Below are 7,176 nucleotides of genomic sequence, written 5' to 3'. Positions count from 1 at the left end.
CAGCACCTGATCCAGCAGGAAGGAGAGCAGTCTTCTGTGCAGATCCCTCTGCCCCAGTTTCCAGAACACTGCAGGCAAAGATACACATCCATTCCTTTTCTTTCTCCTTTCTTTCATCTTGTTCAGTTTTTATTAAGTGATCATAAAAATTGAGGAACATTGATAATGGTAGTTTGGACGATTTTTGACAACTGCAGTTTTGAATCCAATTTTGGTGATAGTAGTACTATTGATTACTGTTAAGTATCAGACTGAGGACTGATGGCCTATTATGAAGACTGGTAGTGGTTACAGTCAGGTTGGTTGGCACAATCTTGACTTCCATGTGGTGAAAGAGCAGGGGACTTGATGTAGTGTTTTAGCCACAATGGCAAATTGTTAGGAAGACTGCCATCCTGACTAACCACTACAGCCTTCACAATAGACAAGCAGTCCTCACCCTTTATTCTTATTAAAGGTCAAGTGGAAATATATTTTCCTCTCAGAACGTTATGTACAGACAGTATGTGTAAGCCCTGTCTGTGTTCTTCAGGTGAAGCCCAGGGAAGGACCTTCCCAGAGCTCCTCAGAGCCTCTCAGATGTGCTCCACAACCTGCCGCTGTGTCTTCAATGGAATCAAACCCGTGCCCCCGATCTCTCGAGGCACCAAGCCCTTGCCCGACAGGGCCCAGGGCATGCCCAGGGACTCAGGAAAGGCCGGCCAGACAGGGCGCCCCTTGGAGCGCCCAATGGAAAGTAACCTTCAGCTTTATGGAGAAGAGGAGGCAGTGGACTACGAGGAGGTCAGAACACACCAGTGGTGGACATCACAACATTCTTGCCTGTGGGGTTGGAGATCTCAAAATTGACGGCTCTGTTCCAGCTCTGTAAAGATAACTGTCAGAGCAGTGCTGATTGTTATTATTTTTTTCACTTTTCTCCTCTATGTCTCTGTGTCTTCCCTGCAGTTCCGATAACTCCCCTCCTTTAGTAGCAAGGCCTCGCTTGGCTGGAATCCCCTTCAGAAAGCTGATGGCAGCTTCCAGAGTGGAGGACAGCCCCAACCAAGGTGCTGACAGCTGGAGCTTCTGGCCTGTCATTTGTTTGAATGTGTTTGCTTGTGTGTATGAGTGTGTGCTGAGAAACCAGCCGTGACACTGGGCAAAACTGAACAGTAATTAAACATTACAGCTTGGGTTTTGAATGAGGCACACTCTGTTTCAGTTTTTTCTTTTCTAGACTAGATTACTGCATTTCCTAGTCATTTTCTTGAGTGAAATAACTGTCTTTGTCCACAGAAATCACAGTACAGTAGCTGTTCATTATTGCTGCCTACTGGGTCTTATTTAGAGATAAATAAAGAATAACACCTGCCTATATTTCTTCTCAGTTGATTTTGGCATTTGTACTTCGGCATGAGTGTCAGTGTGTCTGCTGCTGTGGGTTTTGATAGGTGAAGGGTGTTGAGAAATGCGGACTTTGTTTTACAGGGGTGACCTTGGATGTGAGTGTAGTGGGGCAGTGGCTGAACTATTCTAATGGGCCTGGTGAGCCTGAGGAGGACAGGCTGATAGTGGTGTCCCCTCCTGCTGCCACACCCCCGGGCCGAGTGCCCCGCAGGGTGTCCAGAATCCCCAGACGTGAGTCGGCTGCACCATTGGTTAAGATGTCACAAATGATAGGAAGGACTGGCTCTGAAGGATAATTTGTTTTTCTGAGAAAAAACAGAGGAAAATTGACTATTAAGCCTTGATTCTTTGTTAAATTATGCGTTATGTGATGCATTATGTGATAGTTAGCCCACAGAGGAATGATAATATCAGATGGGAATGCAGGCATTAACTAATCTAATGTAGTCAATGGGACTCTGGATCATGATGATAGACTGTGATAGACTCTGTGTCAACAAATGTGTAACATAGGCAGAGATGTGATGTTTTTAAAGTCATAACAATTTGTTGGTGTAATTTCTGAGCCTCAATTTGGTGAGTTGCTTTCAGTTGAATCTGGCTATTATCACATTATTATTTTAATATTTTTGCATCCATTTCAGTGATACCTGTCAGACCATGTAATTAAATCATATATTCCAACTCACTAACACTTTAAAAATAAAACAGGTGATGCAGTTATTAATATTGGTTTTGAAATATGTTCATATGTTCTCATGAGCTCAGTGCAGGTCTAAGTCTCTGGGCCATTGCTTTGGTCACTTTGTCTCTATAGGAGTGTTGGGGAGCTCCACTCGAGTTGCTTCTCTGCAGAGCCTGATGTCGTGCCCTGGGCAAGGCACCAGCACTGGCAACACAAGTGTCAAGCCCCTGGCGCGAGTCTATGGGCAGGCAGTCCAACACAACAGTCACCCCTACGTCGAGGAGGTGAGTAAGAGGCCTTTATTTCTCTTTGCTTTTGTTTTGAGTTTTTTACAAACAAAACTTTTGAGTTTGAAAATGAAAGGTCTTTCATTTTTGTGTTTCAGTTTTTGATAATACCTTCTACAATATATTTATTTATAAACACTTCACATCAAGACATCAAAAACAATTTAGACATCAAAAACAATCAAGATTACTAACAATGTCTCCATCAGCATATGTACTCTGTATACTGTAATGCCATAGCACACAAGTGTAACTACAGTACTGTATATTATGATCAAGTCCTGTCTACATACTGACCTAATATTCACAACTATAGTATTTGAAGCCCTATACAGACAGTATTCTGGAATAGAATATTAGAGTATTTTAGATCTAAAAAATACAGCCTGGAAATGAATTGACCCAATAATAACAAACAGCAAAAATGTGTTCAGGGGTTCACTATATAGGAAATAACAATGATACAGGACTAATATGTTTCTTTTTCCATCTATAGTATATTTGATATTTGAGGGATTTGATCATTTTGGGACCGGCCAGATTGCTTACAATGATCAGGCGCAGTTATTTATCTCAGAAATTAAAACATTTTTACATTTCTTGTAGGCTCTGGTGGATAACTTGTGAAAGCGTTTAGCTTGCTTTTAGAAAACACCTATCAAATCCCTTGCATGGCACTTTCATCTATGTACTGTACTTAATTTTATCAGCAGCATTATAGAGTTGCTGTCATATGGCTGTAAGTTATGTTACAGCAGCAAAATATAGAGGAAACCCAAAATAAAATGCAAAAAGGCTTGCCAGATATAGCAAACTATGGAAGATATTAACTGACGTTCGGGAGGGATAACAACGACAAGTCAATCTCACACAGCTGTTCCTAATAACCAGCATTATAAAACTAGCTACATACAGTATACCGAACTCCAACACCTCCCTTCGGATTTATCTCAAGCATTCCTCCTACGCCCCATCTCCACCTTGCAGCTACCCCTTGGTGCACTCAAATGACTGGGGTTCGAGACTGCTTGTCTTATGGCCAGGAGGCTGCCTATTAACCAGATGGGTTAAACCAAATTTTTCTAGGTAGGTATTGCTAGCATTCACAAAACATTCAGTTCTTGGATGTTGTTGTCCCTAGTGAAGTAAATGTTATGAACACAACTCTAATGGCATCCAATAATAATAATTATAAGACGCAGTAGAAAAAATATATAGAATTTATGGAAGTGTTTTTAAATTGTGTTTGTGTCTTTAATGATTGGGATTAGACTCTGAATATACTGTATGTGTATGTGAAATCTTTTTTATACTGTACCCCCCCAAAAATACACACAACAGCAACCAAGTCCTGAGGGTGACAAGTAGTTACAAAAATGTTTTGTTCTTCTCTTTTTAGAAAACTTAAGTAATTTAAATCAGATCTGTTCTGTTAATTTGTATGAATTCTTTTTTTACAATCCAAGTTGTTTATGCTACAGATGATATATGCTTGTGCAATTTAGTTTTAGCTGAGATCTGAGCAGCTGATTACTCTAAACACTATCCTGTCACTATCCTGTTCCCAGGGTGATTTTGTTGCTGGCTACACAATTTTAATTTCTGTTTCTAATTTGCTAATACTGGCACTGACATTGATACTACAATATATCAGTACTGTTTTTTTAGGTGGAGCAAGTACAAGTAAATGTATATGTGTATGAATACTATGAATCACTATTCAATGCTGTGAAACAATTGATGTCTTGGGGTCCTACAGTAAATATTTCAGAGGACTCAAAATAAAAACTTTTACCAAGACTGGTCCAGCTGGTCTCAAAACTGAGCCGGGCCAGGATTCCCCAGGGTTAACTTGTGCTTGTCTGTTATTACAGAAACACAAGATGGGGCACGTCCAGGACCAGTGGAGGAGCATTGGTGGTGTTAAAAAACGCCTGCACATGATAGGGGGGGATGGATCTGCAGAGGAGAGGGATAACATCTCTTTTCCGCCTCTGAACAGTACCCCCCATATCGCAGGTCAGATCAGCATCTCCCACACATGTGCACTGATTTTCTTTCTCACTTTCTTCCACCACTTTCTTTCAAGGTCAGGTTTTATTCCTTCTTCTAGAGCTTTTTTACTGATGCCCCGAGACAGAAGCCTTTCACGATCTGCTTTAGTCAAATCAGTGGTGACCAAACTGATCACAGAACGTTTCCCCACTCTGTTGTGACCTTTAGATGAGCTGTCCCCTGCCCTTAAAGGGAAGAGGAGAAATGGTCCAGAGAACCCTGGGCTGAAATGCTTCTCCAGGCCTGAGCTGGCCCTCACCCAGAGCCTTCAGTTTCTGGCCTCTGACGACTGGTAGGCATAAAGCAGTACAATCAGCATCCAACTATTCCGTTTTCTATGAATACAGTTCTGACTAGTGAAAATACAGACCTTGTTGCCCATAGCTCTATGCAGTTAGACCTCTTTCCTTGTCCTGGTTGATATATTTCTTTCATTTCACTGAATTCAGGGAGAGGAAGGTTGACGGACTGACCTTCATAAGGCGTCTGTCCCAGCATCACCCTGCCATCCTGATCAGCAGACTGCACGATGTCTCCCTGGCACTCGTTCAGGAGGTGTGATCTCTCCAAAATATTAATTTTTAATTTCTATGATTGCTTTTCACTTTTTTTGTATTCATTCTGAACCATTTATAGACAATGGTTCAAGAGAGGGGCACACACGGGGCTCTGCAGTGCTGACAGTGGTTTGCCTTTCCCCAGTGTGTCTGGAAGACATGTTCACCTTCCTGCAGAGAGGGATGGAACTGGAACTGGGCAACACAGTCAAGGTGCTGCTGCACAAAGCTGGAGAATCCAACACCTTCATCCGACAAGGTGTAGACAGCACACTGGACTGCATGGTGCAGAGCTGTACTCCTGCTCGTGCAATCAATGCACTGCTGAATGGAGGTCTGAGGTGAGGGCAGAAATATACAGAATAGAATAACACCCAGAATCTTAGGATCTGACTTCAGGAGCTGTGAAGGGTCATTTATGTTTCATGGAGCTTGAAATCAAAGCATGTAATAAAGAATGTTTACTACAATGCTAATATCCATTCATTTTCTAACCACTTTCTCCAGTTTAGGGTCATGGGGTAGCTGGAGCCTATTTCTGCAAACAGCGGGTGTAAATCAGGCCAAACCTTGGACTTGTCACCAGTCCGTCACATCTGGAATATGTTTAGCTTCCAATGTACAGTATTTAAAGGTATCGCTCACTAATTAAAAACGACTTTATTTTTGTAAATGTATGTTATTCATAATCAATGAATGAATTAAAGCAATTACTGAATTGTGTGAAAGATGAAAAATGAAAGTACTGTGGCAGGCCTGTTCTGGTACACCCTTAATTAAATGCAGATGGGCTGGAGCTTGAGGCTCCCAGTGATGTTGCTTGACTGATGGACGTATTGTATTCCGTATGCTTCATGCACATGATCACCCAGTCCATCTGTCTATCCTGGTGCCAACTTCCACCTTTACCAACTCTCCCACCTTTGTGTCTGTTAGACTTCCAAGTGGAAGAAGAGACTTAATGGTGGAGAATGAAACATCACAGTGAAGACATCAGAAACAGACAGAACTTGCGTTATTTGTGTTTAAACTATTCTCTGCTGTTTCTTGGTGGTTTCAAGTGCTTAATAAAGTCGTTATTTTGAAATCATAATTGACCTTGCTTCTTCATTCTTTATGTATTGCCCGTGGCTCATATGCCTTAGAATGTTGGCTCAGTGCTTGTTCAAGCACATCATGGAAACTAAATGCAAGTACAGCAATACCACTGCATTTATTTCTCCACTCTTTCTGTACTGTATGTATTGTAATGCTATAGTTATTTCTAGAACTAATTTCTGCCACTAACGACAGTCTATGAAGTTAAGTTGCTGAAGTTGAAGTTGCACTTCCTTTTTAGTTTCTACTTTTACTCCCAAGTTTGATTTACTGTTTATTATGAAGATGTCTATGGAGTTAACTCTGTCTATCAATGCCTTTGAGGATTTGGAATACTTGAATGGGTCCTTCCAAGAGTTCTTTTAACCTGTCAGCATTGGATATTCCTTTCAATCCCAGAAAGTGGCTATTTTCTTTTGACTGATTCAATAGATCTCTTGTGTAAACACCATTCAACACAAAATTTCCAATAACAGTATACTTGTCCAAAAACAGAATCTTACCATTGTTGATACAGTATGTTCTTTTCAGTTTGGCTTGGATGCGTGGTGCCTTCAGACGTATATTTTGATTGAGTGAAGGATATTTTGCATGTAAATGAGTGGAAGATTGTGGAAACTCTGAAGCAATCTGAACCCTAACCCTAACGCAGATCCATAGCTTGGGTTATATACACTGCATTGCCCTGAGGGAGAATTTGTCAAAATTGCCCTCAAAGCAAACGTTTGCTTTGATATCACTTATCAAACCCTTGCATTTTGCATTGAATGTACATGTATTTTATCGAATAAAGCCCAGAGTTTTAAGGTATACCTGAGTGTTACCATAGTGTGTAACTAACTGGAACACTGTGGGACCGCTGTGTACATACGTTCACACTGCGAGAAATACTGCTCAATATGGGTTCGTGCAAACAACCCGCATATGACCACAGGAAGTCAGAACAGCATAGAAACAAACTCAAAGTAGTCTCCAGTTATCTAGCCTGTAAGCAGGGAATAAAGCTTTGATTGATTTCTGAAACCCTTTCTTTATGTCCTGTTTTCATTCAGGTAAGGGTCAACTATATATTGTATACAATACTGCTGACAGACAGACACAGCTT

The 7,176-nt window shown here is 41.1% G+C and overlaps 1 long non-coding RNA gene across 1 annotated transcript; it reads left to right on the top strand.

Annotated features, from left to right (window-relative positions):
* Positions 1-4,876: 4,876 nt before the first annotated feature.
* Positions 4,877-5,938, top strand: LOC148837670 (uncharacterized). The gene is made up of 3 exons (XR_016090718.1): positions 4,877-4,971; positions 5,119-5,607; positions 5,910-5,938. It is a non-coding gene; the product is annotated as an uncharacterized LOC148837670 (long non-coding RNA).
* Positions 5,939-7,176: the final 1,238 nt, after the last annotated feature.

The sequence above is a fragment of the Atractosteus spatula genome, chromosome 3, assembly GCF_055471065.1.
Source record: "Atractosteus spatula isolate fAtrSpa1 chromosome 3, fAtrSpa1.hap1, whole genome shotgun sequence".
NCBI lineage: Eukaryota > Metazoa > Chordata > Actinopteri > Semionotiformes > Lepisosteidae > Atractosteus > Atractosteus spatula.
Note: the sequence above shows the minus strand (reverse complement) of the source record. Positions and strands in the feature narration are given on the sequence as shown.